Raw genomic sequence first — 14,214 nt, 5'->3', positions numbered from 1 at the left:
GAAAAGGCAGAGGTAGATTTGGGGAAAGTGTTTAGTTTTCAGTTGATTTCCACAGTAGTGCATTTCAAGGGAATGAGAGAAAAGCATGGAGAACTACACTCAGGTTTGGAAACTCCTACACTTACACCTACAATCCATTTCCAGCTAATGTTTGTGTAAGCTGTGAGGTAAGGGTTGAGGTATACGTATGTTCGTCCTATATAGATGTCAAGTCGTTCCAGCACCATTTGTTGAAAAGACTATCCTTTCCTTATTGAATTACCAGCACCTTTGTCAAAATTCAATTCTGTACTCTGTACATCCTGTTCCACTCATTTATAAAATTATCCTATGCCAATACCACACTCCTTATCACTATAACCATTTAATTTATGTATATATTGCAAAATGATCACCACAGTAAGTTTAGTTAACATCTATTACCTTCCATTTACAAATTTTTTTTCTTACGATAAGAACTTTCAAGACCTATTCTTTTAGCAATTTTCAAATACACAGTACGGTATTGTAAACTATAGTCACCATAATGTACATGACATCTCCAGGAATTACTTATCTTATAAATAGAAGTTTCTACTTTTGACTGCCTTCACACATTTCCCCGGCCCCCTAACCCAACCTCTGACAAGCACTAATCTGTTCCCTGTTTCTATGAGTTCTTTATTTTTTTTGTTCCACATATGAGATAATACAGTATTTGTCTTTCTCTGACTCTTCACTTAGCATGATTTTCTCAAAGTCCATCCATGTTGCAAATGGCAGGATTTCCTTCTTTATGGCTCAGTAATATTCCATTGTATAGACATACCACATCGTCTTTGTCCATTTATCTGTTGATGGACACAGATTGTTTCCACCTCTTCGGTATTGTAAATAATGCTGCATTGGGGTGCAGATATCCCTTTGAGATAGTGATTTCACTTTCTTTGGATATATCCTCAGAAGTGGAATTGATGGATCACATGTGAACTCTATTTTTAATTTTTGAGGAACCTTCATACTGTTTCTCATAGTGGCTGCACCAGTTTACTTTCCCACCAGCAGTGTATGAGTTCCCTTTTCTCCACATCCTCACTAGCACTTGTTATTTCTTGTCTTTTTGGTGACAGTTGTTCTAACAGGTGTGAATGATATCTCATCGTGGTTTTCATTTGCATTTTCCTGATGATTAGTGATGTTGAGGACCTTTTCACCTACCTGTTGGCTGTCTGTATCTCTTCTTTGGAAAAATGTCTATTCGTGTCCTCTGCCCATTTTTTTAAATTGGATTTTTTTGTTTGTTTTTGTTTATTGAGTTAAATATGTTTTTTCCTCTAATATTTAAAAAGCTTTTTAAATTTTTATTTAAAAAAACTTTGTTAAATTTATGAGGTGATGTTGGTTAATAAGATTATATAAGTTTCAAGGGTACGATTCTATAATACATCATCTGTGTATTGCATTCTGTGTCACCACTCAAGGTCAAGTCTCCTGTCACCATATATTTGACCCTTTTCTACCTCCCCCAACCTGAGTTTTTTTTAGAAAATATATTTTGGATATTAGCCCTCTGATATATGAGTTGCAAATATGATCTCCCATTTGGCAGGTTGACTTTTCATTTTGCTGATGGTTTCCTTTGCTGTGCAGAAGCTTTCTAGTTTGATGTAGTCTCACTTGTTTATTTTGCTTTTGTTGCCTTTGCTTTTGGTGTTAAATCCCAAAAAATCATTGCCAAGACCAATGTCAAATAGCTTACCCCCTATGTTTTCTTCTAGGAGTTTTATGGCTTCAGATCTTACATTCAAGTCTTTAATCCATTTTGGGTTGATCTTTGTATATGACGAAAGTTAGGTGTAGTTCTATTCTCTTGCATGTGGCTGTCCAGTTTTCCCAGTACTGGTTGTTGAAGAGACTATACTTTATCCATTATACATTCTTTGCTCCTTTGTAGTCACTTATTTAACCATATATGTGTGGGTTTATTTATGGACTCTCTATTTTGTTCCATTGATCTGTGTGTCTGTTTTTATGCCAGTCCCATGCTGTTTTAATTACTCTAGCTTTGTAGTATACTTTGAAATCAGGAAGTATGATGCCTCCAGCTTTGTGTCTTTCTCAAGACTGCTTTGGCTATTCAAGGTCTTTTGTGGATCCATACAAATTTTAGGATTGTTTCTTCTGTTTCTATGAAAAATGCCTTTGGAATTTTGGTAGGGATTGTATTGAATCTTTGGATTGCTTTGGGTAGTATGAACATTTAAAAAAATATTGATTCTTCTACTCTATGAGCACGGAATATCTTTCCATTTATTTGTGTTTTCAGTTTCTTTCATCAATGTCTTAAAGTTTTTGGTGTAGAGATCTTGTTTTGGCTATTCTAAGTCTTTTTACTTTCCATATAAATGAATCAATTTGTCAATTTGTACAAATGAATCAACTTGCCAATTTTTACAAAAACTTCCTGAGGCTTTCATTGGCATTGTGTTGCACTGTAGATTAATTGGGGGAGAATTGATGTCTTAAGGATACCAAAGTCTTCTAATCTTTAACTCTCTCAGCATAGAGAATTCCCTTAGATTATGTAGTTACTGTTTAATCATAGTTAATATTATTTATGTTTGACTTCCGCTGTTTATAATCTACTGTGTGGTTTCTCTCTCCTCACTGGATCAAGGCTGCTACACAGGAATTTCTTGTAAGCGCTATTTGAGTTGAAACTTTTGTGACCTATGGATTTTGTCCTCATATTCAAGAAAGGTGGGAGACATTGCTCTGTATTCAACTGGTATTTTTTTCTCCTCTTCTCACTCACCCTGTTCCCCATTTTAACCTGGGATTAAACTAAAGTGAGGGAGGGGAATACCAGAGTGTGGTGAGTGATATTTCTGCAAGAGCTGAAGTTGAGTAAACAGTGAGCCAGTAGCACATTTTCTTACATCACTGAAACGATCAGCTCCAGCTTGAGCCTTCCAGTGTTTCATGGTCGTTAGCAGAGATAGTTAGAATTTCTTGGGGTAGAGAGTAAGCACTGGATGTAATAAGATTACACTATTTTGCTGCTTAGAATAGAGGTGCTGTGTCCTTAAGATGCTATGGATGAAGTATCCAGGCTAATGAAAAAACCAAAAAATCCTAGTTTAATACCACAACAGTTTGGATTTTTAGATTTGATTTTGATTCCCACAGAAAAGGGGAAAACTGTATCTCTTAAAGGTACCACTATGAATAGAAATAATCCCGTTGTCTTCTTACTTCTATCTAGTCAAAGAAAAAAGCCCCCAAAGTCAACCCACCAACCAATCAATGAAACAAAATCCCATCAAAATTCAGAAAATTTTCTCTTTCGCAGTTAAGGCCTTTGGCATGAATTTAAATTTAGCTTCCCTGGGAATTTTGGAAAAACATCTTTCTTCATTGTTTTTGTAAGCCCTGTGAGGCAGAGATATAACTTCCTCAAACAAAACAGCAGGAAAAGCAACTAACAATTCTCTGGATAATGCAAACGAATACAAATTGCCAGAATTATTGCAGAAGTGCTAAAAGCCTTACTTTGATATTTTATACACTGTTCCTAGACTTCAGTGGTTTAGGAATGCCTGTTTTAGCAATCCTGACATACTAGGGAACAAAATTTGTGGCGACCATAAATTTATCGTCTCCAACTTAGAAATGGATCATATTCCAGGGGTTGATTTATAAATTAATTAGACTGGAAATATTTTTTTCTTGTGGAAAACAGCTCGATAAAAGATGGTTTGATTTCCTGGCTTATGCCATCAGTTTTCCTTTGCTAAAAATTACATTATTTTTCCTTTATTAGACCATGTTAGTGTGTTAGTTATCTACTGCTATATAATCAATTATGCCAAAATTTAGCAGCTTAAAAAAAATCATTTATTATTTCACAGTTTTTTGGATCAGGAATCTGAGCATGGCTTAGCTGGGTGCCCCTGGATCAGGGTCTCTTGTCAGCCTGAGGCCTGTCATCAAATGCACTTGCGAGCAGTTCTACCCCAGCCGAGCCTTCAAACGAGACTGCAGGCCCAGCTAGTCTCATCTGAATTCCAGTTTAGGAGCCCCTGAGCCGGAACTACGCACCTTCCATTCTCATGTGAAATGAGACCACTGAATTTAGAATGTACCTTGCGTTTGAACAGTGGTTATTGTGCAACAAGGGATCTCCTCCTCTTCTTGGGAGGAAACCTTATATTTACAGTGAGGAATAAAATGGAGGTTACTTTCTATGGTTAAGCTAGTAGCTGGGTAGCTTGGGAAAGTAGGGAAGTGTTTTCTTTCCCCCCCTTTACCTGTAGCTTGCAACCACCTTGACCAGTATGAAAGGGTGTATTTTTAATGTTGTACGGTAGAGCATATTTCACATGGAGACAATATCCCATAAGTGGTGTTTAGAATCCTAGGAAAAAGTTATATTTGAGACTCATTATCGGTTGAGTAGGCCCTTGTGGGCTAGCTCACCTCCATTTGTAACAGCATGTTCATGAGAAAATGGATTCTATATCCCAGACGTCCATCTTTTAAACATGGTTTTGAAATGTGCCTCATTTTTAAGTTGGGGACTTGCCTGTATTTCATTAGGTCCTCTTCAGCTACCTTCCCCACAGTAGTTTACATTTTGAGCTATCAGCCTTTGGGGAAGATAACATTACAGCAAATAGAGATTACTATAATTTACTCTTAGCACTAAGAGCCTGGCAGACCTATCAAGACATAATTTTACGCAAAATCAGATTTTCTACAAGGCCTGCACTGAAGTCCCTTTACAGTTGCATTATGACAGGTCACAGTTATCCTCTCTTTTTGTAGAAGTCTAGGGTCTTAATCAGGGACTTCCAAAAACACTTGATCAGATTTAGTACAGGCGACACATTTTTGGCCTGCTTTATGCTCCCTTCAGCCCATATCTACATGGAAGCCGACGGCCTTCCAACTGCGAGAGATTATTACTATTGAGGCTCTGGGTGAGCTCAGTGGAAGACTGGTTGCCTTGGCGTCCCGCTTGCTTGATATTTTCATACATGACTCTCGTTTCATTGAGCTATGCCCCAGTCTGTCAGTCATTAGAGAATTCATCCAGAAATCAACCCATGTTGCCTGAATATCCAGGGATCTCCTTGAGTAGATATTCAAGGAAGATAATCAAATAGGCTTTGCACTGCCACCTCTAATCTCTATCTTTTCATTAAGTCAGACGACCAATAGCAAGTTTTAAGAGCCCCCCATCTCCACTTAACTTTCCTGAGTTAAGATGTTCACTTTTGCATTATTCTTTCATGGGACACAGTAGAAAAAACATCATAAACCGCCTTTCTGTGTAATTTGTAGAACTGTAGTTGAAGATTTTGTCCATGATGTTTCTTAATATGAATATGTACTTGCTCAGCCACGTGACCAAGCCTGCTCTTTCAGAATGACAGGTCCTTAGGGGAAATTTTCAGAGTAGATGATTTATATGTGTTGTTTCTTTTGTAAGAGCTGGGTTAAAAAAAAAAAAAAATTCACTGACTTACTGAGATCAGTTGCAGGCTTCACAGTCAAAACTTGATTTAATCATTTTTTTTTTTTTTTGGAGGGAATATAAAATGTTTCAGCTGCTTTTAAAATTAGGAATGGTGAGCATAATCGCTATTCAGTAAATCTAAAATAGATTTAAAAATTCCCTTATCTTCTGTTGTGGGGGAAACTTACAAGGGAGAGAGAACAGAAAGGGTGAGAGGCAGAAGGGACAGAGAAATAATTAAAATACGTACCAAATTCCAGAAAGGAACTTGCTGATATACTAGTCTATCTTTTCCCTCCCTCTTTCCCTCCCTCCTTCCTTCTCTTCCTCCCTTCCTCTCTCCGTCTCTCTTCCTCCTTCCCTCCTTTGCTCCATCCCTCTCTCCTTCTTTCTCTCTCTTCTGCCTCTAAAATAAAAATAATATAAACACAGAAACATGTTTATTTTATTTTTAAGGAAATAATGTTTTAATTCCATCTACATTTTGGAATGGTTGATCCTCTTAAAATCCTTCCTCCCTTTAAAAGAGGACAACTACCACAATGCTTTGGAGAGTGCAGATCAATTCTAGAGGAAAGGGAGTGATATCTCTACCTCGAGGATACTATGAACTACCCAGAATTTTAAAGCTGGTTACAGTTCTGCTACTGTGAGACCCAGGTGGGATCGTCTTTGGCATTTGTGCTACGCCTGGGTAAAATGTAAGCATCGTGCTGGTCCGACCTCAGGCCTGCTTGCCCACTACTGGCCAACTCCTGTGTCTTGGCATGGCCCTCGGTCCTGGGAAGAGGCTCTCAGGATGCAGGGGTAATCACGGGGTAGCAAAGACTGGGGACATTAAAAAAAATTTATTTCTGTTTTTGAAAATGTAATACATACATCCCATGGAACAAAGTTCAAAAAGTAAAAACAGAATATTAGAAAAATAAATTGTAGCATATTAAACACATTATCCTGCCCGTTTGATCTTTTTTCTTCAATGAACAGTGCATCTTGTAGATAGTTCCATGTCTATACGTATGTAGTTACTTTATTCTTTGTAATGAGTGCATATTATTCCACAGCATAAATTATTTTATACAAAAGGTTGGTGCCAGTCTTCTTACTAACAATACTGAAATGACTGTCTTTGTACATGAGCAAAATGTATGTAGGAGCTGATCTCTGATGAATCTTGTTAATCTTCAGTGTTAATGTTCCATCTCTTTATGAATATTTTGTTGCCCTTAGAATCTTTCATCTCCTCCTTACCTCCAACACAGATACTAATTTAATGAATTGAAAGCTTATTGATTTTAATGGAAGCCAAATTAACATCTATGTTTCTAACTATGACTGTGTCTCTTTCTTTCTTCTTAAAGGCCCATATTTAGTTGGTGTCTTTTTCATTTCTAATGTAAAAAGAGAATCAAGACAAGTTTCCTGTAGGGTTTGTAACAACATATTCCATTTTGATTAGGAGCTTCCATTTAGAAATAAAGTCATAATTCCTTTTCATGAAAGAACAGCAACAGGAAAGCAAATAGATCTGACCTTACACCAGAACAGGCCTGCTTTGTAATGCTGACAGGGGATGTGGGGGGCTGAGGCTGGGACGCTGGTGCTGGCCTGGAACAGATTGCAAGGGGAGGTCTGGGCCCGTCAGGCTCAGCTGAGCAGAGGGCCCGATCATTTATCACTGTCAGAAGGGGTGAGCGTGGAGGGAGGAGGAGTTACTGGACCATTCCTGCCCACAGCCTGACTGACAGCTGATGTTGCCTCATACAGCATTCATCGATGTGCAGTGCGCTTCCTGCGGGAGGGCGCTGACACGTGCACTAGGAAGAAGGAAGGCCTGCTTTCTGCTATGGTACCTTGCAAGAGCCACATGCTGCCACCTTTCCGTGCGGGGTATAGAACCGTTTGTAAAAGCTAATTTAGTGGGATTAGAGGCATGGCGTTAGGCTCCATAGTGGTAACAGAGCTCTGACGATGGATGAGAAAATACCTCTGTGGATCTTCTGCTTTAATTACATCCAAAGGATTAGGATACTGCACAACATTGGGTCCCCTACAGGTCTTCAAAGGGCAACATTTGAAAAAGAATACTGAAATGTGTGATTTCTGTGTGATGCTTTATAGATATGTTTAACATTCATTTTAAAAATCTAAAATATGGTTTAGGATCAATAGGAAGCATGTACGTTAGAATATAAGAAAACCATTTTGGTTTATAGCTGTATTTTCAGTACAGCTGTTTTCATCACTGTTATTCACTGGGATGTCACATTTATCAGACTGACATAAAGATTTTAATCCTTAACCTTATTTTACATGGAATTTCTGGTCTCAAGATGATCTAACTTTGGTAGTCATTAGGAATTACATGTGTTAAGGGGGAGGGGTGGGGAAATTTCATAAAGGTCAGGTGGAAATTTTCCATCAATTAGTATTATATGCTTATCACAGGTGCCTAAGTTAGACATGGTTCTTTTTATTTTTTATTTTATTTATTTATTTATTTATTTATTTTTTATTAGTTTCAGGTGCACAAGACAAAGCAAAACTTAGACGTTTATCATTTACATCCCTCACACTGTGTGAACCCCCCTCCCCCATCCACCATCCCCCTGTACGTTCCCAAAACCTCTCACCTTCCCCTTATCCCCACCCCCCCCCCCGCCCCTCTAGCAACCCTCTGTTTTTCCTCCATGTTTCCAAAACTGTCTAGACATGGTTCTTAAATGTGGTAATTAATTACGGTATTCTGAAAGTGAAAATAAAATTCTTCCCTAGTGAAATGAACAATATTGGAATGGTTTTTCAAGTCTGCTTTTTAGGTTTTCTTTTTTCTTTTTACAGTTTACAGATTATCAAAGACATCTTTGCTTTAAAATTTGGAAATTACATAAAAGTATAAAGAAGGAAGAAAAATCACCCATAACTCAGCAGGTAGAAGCAGCCACTGTTACATTTTTACCGTTTCCTTTTAGTCATTTTTCTGTGCCTTTGTTCTTAATTGGGTAGAATTTTTTTTATTGTGTCTTGCTTTTCCTGCTTCTACATTATTACAAAAGCATCATTACCGAGCCTCTTCCAGTGCACCTGTTCCACATTTGAGTGATGGGTGTCAGTTGCATCTTCAAGACTCTTGGTTCCCCTTCTTTACAAATCAACACTTACAGTCATCAAGTCATCCTTAAAATGCTGTGGAGGGCGTCTTGGCAAGACCAGGGCCCAAAGTGCTTGGTCAGTGTGATCAAGGGCCCCTCTGCTGGAGACGGGAGAGGCTGGTGCAAAGTTAGAGCTTGTGGGCCAAATGGGAACCCTGCTTAGTCCCAAGCTGGCTTGTACCTTGAGACACCAGGAATGTATGATGTGGGGAAAGAGCCACAAAGAAGCAGACAATGAGGGTGGCAGGGGTGGGGGGAACTGTGAGATCATATTTTGTTTTGGGGCTTGACAGGCTTTTGTTGCCATATTAGTGAAATAAATGCACGTTTCCTCCAGTCCCCAACTGAACCTAATCACCACTGATAAGCTTCGTAATGACATGAATACCTGATAGGAGCCCCTGACAAGTGGGCGTGGGGTTTTTCGTGGTGTCAGTAACATGACGGGGGAGGGGCTTGCACTGCTAGCTGATCTGCAGCTCTGAAGCTTTAGTCTGATACAAGGCTGTTCCCGTCCCAGGATGATTCTGGGTCCAGCGGAATTGTCCAATTAGGTAGTGTTGCCATGGCTGGAGGAGATTGGACGTACAGGAGAATACTGAGGGTCTGGGAGCCCCCCAGACCCCCTTCCCTGTCATTTAACTATCTGATCCCCCCCTTCTTCCTCCCCCAGAAGATACGAATTTTAGCTATCTCAGTTTGAGCACAGGACATGAAACTAATCACTGGTTGGTTTATGTCTGAATTTGCATTATTGCAACTATATTATCAAACAGTTTTATTGTGTGTTTTTTTTAAGGAAGAAAGCAGTCATAAAGTTTGAACTGCAATAGACATTCAAAAAAGAAAAAAATAGTGTCAGTGTCATCTTACAAAAAGCTTTTGAGCATGCGCTCCCGAATCCCCTTCAAAAATCTCTCCAATAGTTGACTTTGACCCAGCCTTGCTCTAATTAACCTTGCTGCTCCTCAAGCACTGGGCTTTCGAGATAAATGAAAATCTATTCCTTGTCCTCACATACCCTTGACTGAGGACACATCATGGCCATCCGCAGAGGTTGTCCTCCTGAAACCTGTGGTTTTGGAACGTGCCCCCATGGAGCAGAGACGGGAACATTTGCCCAACCAGCCAGATTGAAGGTGTACACCCTGCTGCGGCAAGGCAACAGATGTCCCTGTCAGAGACTCCCTCCTGTCTCCATTTCATGCTCTGCTGCCAATCAATAGTTAGTAGCCAATCAATGAGTGACTTTTCTGTTCAGTCAGTTTGATTGTTTCTATGGTGAAATGTACCACCGATTTTGAAAAAAAAAAAATTTATAATGCTTATTAGGTGCCCAGGTTAGTTTCCCCCCACCCCCACTCAGTCTTATTTGACCTATGTAATGTGTTTAAAGGATCTCTGCTTCTTTGACTCCCAAATAGTAGCCTCAGCAGAGTTTCAGGGGGAAAGTGCCCTTGGAAGTTCAGCCTTGGCCCAGGAATAGAATTGCCATTGCTTGGTTTTTAAGAACTCACTGATCTCTCATCATGGAGTGGAAAGTAGCACTCCTATTTCCCCCTATTCTTTTATCCCTAAAGCTATATATAGGTAGAGTTTTGGAGATTTTCAAAAGATCTTCCTTTTATTGCAATTTATTATGTAGAAATGAGGAGAATGGCTTCTTTGTACCATCTTTCTGTTTTATTCACCTAGACAAGTAAGGACATAACAATTTCATCACATATGCTCTGTCTAAATAATGAAAGGCTCTATGGGGTGCTAAATTGAGAAAGGATTTTGGGGCCACTTTTGGGGATTGAAAAAGTATGCTATGGTTGATTAGTGATGTCTGCCGAGGGCATGAAAGTGGAAGGTAGGCAAAAATAGGCCACGTATTTGTCATTCCTGATTCAGGTCGTGTGAAAAATAAAATAGATAATAACGTTAGCCTAATAGTTAAGTAGTGTTTACTATGTGCCAGGCACTGTTCCGAGTGCTTTAATATTAACTCATTTCATTCTCAAAGCAACCCACAACGTAGGTACAAATGGAAAACTTACAATGAAGAAACTCTTACAAAAGAAGAAACGGAGGCACAAAGAGCTTACATGACTAAGCCAAGTTCATACAGCTAGGAAGTGGGAGAGCGGAAATTCAGTGTCAGGCAGTCTTGTCCCAGAACCCATGCCCTTAGCCGCTGATACTGTACTATACATCTTGTTGGCTAATGCTCTGTCTTTGCTGTCCAGGGACTGATGTAAGACTCAGCTACAGCTGAGAAGGAAATGCAAAATCAAGTTTATATTATAGACCCTGTTATCTTTGGGCCTCAAGCTCTAGAATAAAAGATAAGACAGGGTCCAGGAGAACTTGAGCAGGAGTCCAGGAGAACTTCCACCTTCCTCTCCAGTTCAGGTGGCATTTCTAATCTTTCCACCTCTGCCAACAACTCTGCCTTCTCAGGTGAGAGTAGGTGAATAGGAAGGAAGAGGGATGGGCATTTAAGGAGTGGAACAGAGGAGTTCCTTGGTCTCCAGGCCACCTGACTGGGGAATGTATTTCTGAATGGCCATTTTTAATGATCCTTTTTACATAAAGGACATATACATGTACATGCAAAGAGAGTGGGATTTTTAGTGTATCAAATAATGTATCTTTCATAATGGCTAAAGAGAGACTTTTAAGAACTATTTGTGTCTTCCTTTATTAATTAATGACTATTTATTGAATACCTATTATATATCCCATACTGTAATAGGACTGTGGATATGATGAGCCAAAAGATGTATGAATCCTGCCCTCTCTGAGCTTACAGTCTACTTGTCCAAATAATGACCAAGTATAAGGTGCAGCTCTGGTGAGTGCTGCAGAAGAAGGTCATTGGTCCCCATAATGGAAGGAATGAGGGACCCAGGTGGTCAGACCATGTGGGACTGTGTTAGAATTTTGTGTTAGAATGCTGTGTTTGAATGCTGTGTTGAATTTTGACTTAGCCTCAGCACAGTGAGCCATGGGCGGTGGGGAGGATGTTGGGGAGTTTGTGTCCTATAATCAGAGTTATTGTTTCTTTTCAAAAGGGAATTGTGGCTACACTGGGAAGAATGAATTGGAGAAGGAAGAGCTAAAGGCACTTGGAGGAGTCCAGGCAAAGAGGCCATAACCGTTGGACTGGAGTGGTTTTGGTGGTGAAGGGAAGAAGCGGAAGGATTCTAAAGACGTCTGGAAGGGAAAATTAGCTAGATTTGGTGATAGATTGGATGTGGGTGGTGAGAAAGAGAGAATTAGCAAGAGAACAGGTAGGAGGATGGTGGTCTTATTCCCGGAGGTCGGGATGCTGGAAGAGGGTCCGTTTTGGAGTAGAAGGTCATCTTGTGTTGAAGGTGGTTTTGAGCTGTCCCAGAGGAGATGTCAACTAGGATACACTTTTGATTGTAAATGTGTGACATTTCAGCTGGGCTGTAAATAAGCCTTGATGAACTGTCCTGGGAAACTCTGTACTGGGGAAAATTTTTTTTTAATCCATAATTTTGTTGATTTAAAAAAAAATCCAAGCAAACGTTTTCATCTAGAAATAGGAATCTAACAATGACAAAGGAAATTAATAAAGGTAAATATCTTGCATAATCTCCCTAGTTATTTTCATTTTTGCATGTTTCTCTGGCAGTCTTTTCCCATAAGCATTCATATTTTAATTAGTTGTCATTATAATCTACAGCCAATGTATAATAGGATTGCTTTCACTTACCATTATCCCAAATATTTTTCCCCATTCCTATATAGCTTTCAGATGCTGTAGTTAAAATATGTTGCATAATATTTCATGCTTTTGATAAATCACGCATTATAATTTCATAAGAAATTTCTCTACTTTTGAATATTTAGATTTTAATATTTCATTATTAGAAGTAATAATATTTCAATAAATATTGTTATGTGTATCACCTTGTTTTCCTCTTGCATTTTCCCTTAGGTTGAATTCTTTTGAGTGGGAGTAGTGGGTCAGAGTTTGAATGGGTTTATAACTCTTGATAATGTATAAAGGCAGACATTTTTAAAACCAATGGCAGGGCTGTGGGATGCTCATCATAGAAGGGAACTGGGATCTCCACTTGGGGCCTCATTACATTTCGTTGGATTCCGTCACCAGTGGTCCTAACCATGTTAGTGAGTGCTTGGGAAGGTCGCGTGCCACCTGGGACCCTTCATCTTGCGTCTGCTAATTGTGTCAGTTAATGCCTAGAGATTACTGTAAGACTTGCTCTCTGTTCACCCTGGGCTGGCTCCTTCCATCCTCCCAGGTTTTGTCTTCTTAGGATAGTGCCCCAATTACTCAAGAACCTGTGGAAGCCCCAGAACTGATGGTGTTCTGAAGGGATTGTCTAAACTGGACTGAATCTTGGAGTCCTTCGGGTTCTGCAAGACGGCAGTGGTGTTGTGTAGTGCAGGCTGCCTGAGGCCCCCAAGGGTGTGGATGGGATTCTCAGGACCTTCCATGACCTGGTTCCTGCCAACTAATCTGTCCTTCTTGGCCATCGCTTCTCAACATATCATCTCTACTACGCCCAGATTCGACTCTAGTCTGGTCCAGGACGATGCCTTGTTTACATCTGTCTATTCCTGGCTCTATCTCAAGTTGCTTCCTCACTCTCCACCTTGCCAAACTCTGTCTCCTTCAAAACTCTATACTAGTTGCCGTTCCTTCAGGTCACTGGCTCTGACTTCCCAACTTACTGTCCCTCTGCGGTGAACTCTTACAGCACCTTCAGTCCCCATTCCAGGACTTAGCACATAATTGTAAGGTTTGCCTTTGACATTTTCATCTCTGGGAGATGACTCCGTGAGGGCAAGAACGATGTCATCCTCCCCCTTGACCCCTCAAAGCCTCGCTTTAGTGCTGAGCCTTTTGCCAGAGTTTAATAAATCTGATGTGACCCATTAAATCAAAATATATGTGCTACATGATGCAGTGTCAGAGCATTTTAGCAATTCTTCTGTTATGCAATTGCAACATTAATGCCTATATTCAAACATTGCTCAGGCTGTTATTCAAATACTTACGGATGGACCATACTCAGATATTCTCTATCTGGCTGCAGTTTGGGGGTTATGAGAACACGTTAATGCTGGGAAACCATGCCCTCGTCACTTTGTGTTTCTAAATCCTTGATATGCACTGGGGTGGAAAGGGTGATTGGTGCAGGGGACCAGGGTGGATGAAGAATAGTAACAAGCACTAGAGTGTCTGTCTGGTCTAAAAGAAGGTGTCCTTGGCTCCTGGGAACAGTGCGCGAATTGTAGTGCAATGATGTGTTCTGCTATTCTGTTTCTTGAAAAATTGGTCCCAATGTGATGCTGCTGTTTTTATGACTTCACTTGACTGATCGATTCAATATTCTGATCATCAGGAGTCTTCGGGGGAAGCAACCCCGGTTCACCCTGGAACCCGGAGCTTCCCTTGTTCCCCAGGCGATGGCCTGGCACAGTGGGGACCCTCTGGCTAGGCATCGGGAGCTTTCAGGTTGGGCTGGCTCTGCCACCACCAGCTGTACAACTCTGCATAAGGTCTAGCCTCGGCACATT

At 40.0% G+C, this 14,214-nt stretch overlaps 1 protein-coding gene across 3 annotated transcripts in view; it reads left to right on the top strand.

Moving 5' to 3' along the window:
- The window catches only part of MSRA (methionine sulfoxide reductase A), a 337,239-nt gene that overhangs the window by 118,528 nt on the left and 204,497 nt on the right, over window positions 1-14,214 (top strand). The window lies entirely within an intron of this gene.

The sequence above is a fragment of the Rhinolophus sinicus genome, chromosome 15 (genome assembly GCF_057876585.1).
Source record: "Rhinolophus sinicus isolate RSI-liver-muscle chromosome 15, RSI-T2T, whole genome shotgun sequence".
Lineage (NCBI taxonomy): Eukaryota > Metazoa > Chordata > Mammalia > Chiroptera > Rhinolophidae > Rhinolophus > Rhinolophus sinicus.
Note: the sequence above shows the minus strand (reverse complement) of the source record. Positions and strands in the feature narration are given on the sequence as shown.